General features: G+C 36.3%; 1 long non-coding RNA gene across 1 annotated transcript in view; it reads left to right on the top strand.

Moving 5' to 3' along the window:
- The first annotated feature begins 469 nt into the window (after positions 1-469).
- The window catches only part of LOC137635270 (uncharacterized), a 5,855-nt gene continuing 2,394 nt past the window's right edge, over positions 470-3,930 (top strand). The window contains exon 1 of the long non-coding RNA XR_011042627.1: positions 470-595. This is a non-coding gene — a long non-coding RNA (uncharacterized lncRNA). The remainder of the gene's footprint in view (positions 596-3,930) is intronic.

Raw genomic sequence — 3,930 nt, forward strand, 5'->3', positions numbered from 1 at the left:
CCTCTGGAATTAATAGAAAATAATGTAAGTTATTTGGTTTTTAACAAGACGACCATTCATATAACAAGTAAATTTTTTAAATGTGTTTCTGATATTGTGAAAGTTACTTATTTTTAGCTATGCAGGGTAAAAAGCAAGAGAGAGATTGTCCTTATCACTACAAAAGATATCTTTTTTTTTATTACATTGCATCGGAAATTCCACAAAAGATTAGAACACAAGTGACCCTTGCATGCCAGATGAACAATAAAGAGCGACATTTAAACCAGATTAATATTCAATATAATGAATTATATACTTGAACTTTAGAGCTCACTTATAAAGTATTTCACAGTAATAAGTATCTTACAATATGTGTCCTTTACTTATAAAGTATTCACAAAAAAGGATCAGTATCTCACTCGGTGTCATTTTTTTTTTCTTTTGATAAAAGAAGATAAGAAAAGTAGGAGACTTGGGCTGTAAGATGTACGATATAAAACGATAAAATTCGTGGCTCCTCTTAGTTACTCTCTATATTCCCTCCTTACCAGGCTGACGTCCAAAAGAAGACTTTCGGAAGAAGAAACTGAAAGCTTGTCTAGAATTCATAATGGTGAGTTTTCTTTTATGTTATTTCTTATCAAATATCTAGAAGGATCCTCATGATACTCATTGCATAATCATCATTATCATCATCATCATAAGATTTAGTTGTAAATGTGATGACGTCATCGTTCATTTCAAGTTTTAAACAAAAACAGTCGCCAGTTTGCCTTTTCAATTATGGAGTTCCAAAATGGATCCTTTCATTTATAACAGCATCAATCATATGCAACCTTCTGCAGGCAGATAAGAGAATGGAGGAGGTAGATGGGGGAGGTGATAACAGCTCAGTCTTAGGGTCATTATCCTCTATTGTTGTCATGGGAACCTTTACCTCCCCTCGAATCATTACGACCCTGTCCCGAGCGATGCCTTGGGGGACCTTCAACAGCTCTCCTTCGTGCAGACATATAATATCAAGAGACAAAAAACTCTGCTAATACTGACACCCACCCAGTTGAGGTGACTAATAAGAAATCAAAGTCACATTTATATAATAAAACATCATTATTATTATTATTATTATTATTATTATTATTATTATTATTATTGTTATTATTATTATTATTATTATTATTATTATCATCCAAGCTACAACACTAGTTGGGAAAGCAGGATATTATAAGCCCAAGAGCTGCAACAGGAATAAATAGCACAGTGAGGAAAGAAAATAATGAAATGAATAACTATAAGAAAAGTAATGAACACTTAAAATAAAATATTTTAAGAGCAAATAAGAATATTCAAACAGATATTTCACATATAAATTACAAAAATACTTATGTGAGCCTCTTCAACATAAAAAAACATTTTTTTGCAAGTTTTTTACTTTTGAAGTTCTACTGATTCAACTACCCAAATAGGAACATCCTTCTACAATCTAGTCTCAGCTGGAATAAAACTTTTAGAATAGTATGTAGTATTGAGCGTCATGATGGAGATGACCTTACTATTAGAATTAACTGCATACATAATATAAGAAATTAAAATGAGAATCAATAGATGAAGACATGACAAGAGAACAATTCTTTAAGGGGCAGAAATCAGATGGATTAAGACAAAATCTCTCTCTCTCTCTCTCTCTCTCTCTCTCTCTCTCTCTCTCTCTCTCTGTCATAGCGCTAAAATAAGCTTGCTCAGTTGGCAGTCTGAATGACCAGCATTGGATTCTCACCCCTACAATTCTGTTGGTCAGAGCAGCTGATATTTGGCAGACTGCTGTGAGTCAAAGGAAAGAGGTACTATAGAATCAAATTTGGAAACTCCCTCAGCAATACAGAAACATTGCCAATTGCATGTGTTCTTACAAGAGTGAGGACCTTCAAATAAGAGATACTCCAGCAACAGCTATTACAGCCGTTGAAGTGTTAATGAGACAGTTAGGGTAGGTAACGCAAGGTAGTAAGCGATGGGTGGGGCACCTACCTGTCTGAGAGAGTCAAGCCACTTTTGACCTAAGCTCTCATATGACCTTGGTGGAGAGATGTGTTGCAGCTCAGCTCCTCAGTTCTTTCAACTTCTTTGCTTTCGTATCCTTTCCTTGCTCTGGTTTGTTTTGAATGTTGTGTCATAAAATAGTGTCCCAGAAGGTTAGACATGCGATCAAAGGGTTTCTTTTTTGAGTTTCCCCATCTGTGCCTTTATGAAGGAGCATGATCCTTTGAAGTCTTCCCCTTTGGTGAGTGTCCTTCACGCTTGGGAAGCGTCTTATTACTTCTAGTAACTTTCCCAAAGGGGCGAGTCTTAGCTCAGACTACTCCAGAGTTCAATTTATTCCTCCACAGGGAGGTATTTACCATAGTTGGGCCACAAGTGTCGCCTGTATATATCCATGCCAGATGATGATTAAGAGATGTGACTCTTTAGTTATCCAGGAACTCAATCTGTCAATGCTCTGTGGGCACACCTGATGCCTCCAGTGTTCTTATTGTAGTGACTCCTGTGTAGTGTGGAGCCACTGTCAGTTAATGTTCCTAGTGACCAACACTCAAATCCTCCGTGACAAACCTCCAGAGTATTGGTCCTGGTGTCATGGCACTGGGAACACATGACACAGCACTAGATAGGGGTTACAATAAGGAGCACAACTGGTGGGGACAGTTTTTCTTGCCAGTGCATAATTAAATGACGCTGGTCTTGGAATATCTGATGAGTCAAAACTCTTTAGTGTAAGGTAGTCATTTTCAGGCTCAGACAGTGTTATGGTCAGCAATATCAAAACATAGATTATGTAAAAGCTACTTCAATGTCTTATTCCCATAATAATTGTTTTAGTATGAAAAAGCAAAACATTAACAGCAAAAGGAAATAATAGTCAGAAAAAAAAGTAGCTGTATTTAAGAAAAATATTCAAATATTTTACAAAATCCATAAAATACTTACTGGTCACCTACTGATAAAAGTTTCTCACGAATTAAAAAGATTTAGGTCTCTACGATGCGAGACTCAAATGACGAGTGGAAGCAATGAATTCACGAAGGTCACCAGCAGAATATCAAAAACGCAGTTTCGAAAGTAAAAGATGATAATCAGGAGTACAGCTTCTGATGATATTTAATTTTTCAAGAACTCCTTATCTTCTACTAGAATTAGTCGCGTTGTAAAAGAAGTTGATAAGCAGCTGTTGCTACAAATTTTATGAAAAAAGGGTGTCCACAAGAACAGATGTTAACTCAGAGATGGCTGAAGTCAATATCTGCTCTTGTGGAGACACTTTTTCTGTGACACCTGTGATGGTACTAGTTAAATTGCGATTAGTTACTGTTATGTTTGCTTGTATTTTTTTCCTTTCACTCCTAGTGTTTTGCTATTTTTCATACTAAATCTATTATTAGGGGAGTACGACATTTTAAGTAGCTATTAAATAATCTAAGTTTCAATTAGCCGACTATAACATACAGATATTGGCGACACTCAAGTCCCAAACAGGGTAACGCCCTCCAAGGAGAAGGATGCTATTAAGGAGAAGGACCAACTATGCTTAGAGTCCTCCTGATCGAAAGAGCATGAATGACTGGTAAAAGGGGAAGATTGTCTACTGTAAACCCATGAAAAGAAACACAAAACTCTGAGATTCACAAAGTAAACCTTTTTCAGACGTCTTGCGTTTTGGGACACTTCCAATGTCACAAGTGAGAGTTTACTCAACAAAAACAAACTCTTATAGCTAAACAAAGTAAAAAAAGAAGAGCCACTAAAGGTGAAATTATGAGGTGCTTAGCTGCAGAGCCTCCTTTAACTAAATGGCAGAAGTATAAGGTGGCCTGATGCAGTCAGGCAGGTAGGTGTCACTCCCTTTTATTACCTGTCCGTACCTATTGTAACTACCTTGTTAATAATTCAAAA

The sequence above is a fragment of the Palaemon carinicauda genome, unplaced genomic scaffold (genome assembly GCF_036898095.1).
Source record: "Palaemon carinicauda isolate YSFRI2023 unplaced genomic scaffold, ASM3689809v2 scaffold1090, whole genome shotgun sequence".
Taxonomy (NCBI): domain Eukaryota; kingdom Metazoa; phylum Arthropoda; class Malacostraca; order Decapoda; family Palaemonidae; genus Palaemon; species Palaemon carinicauda.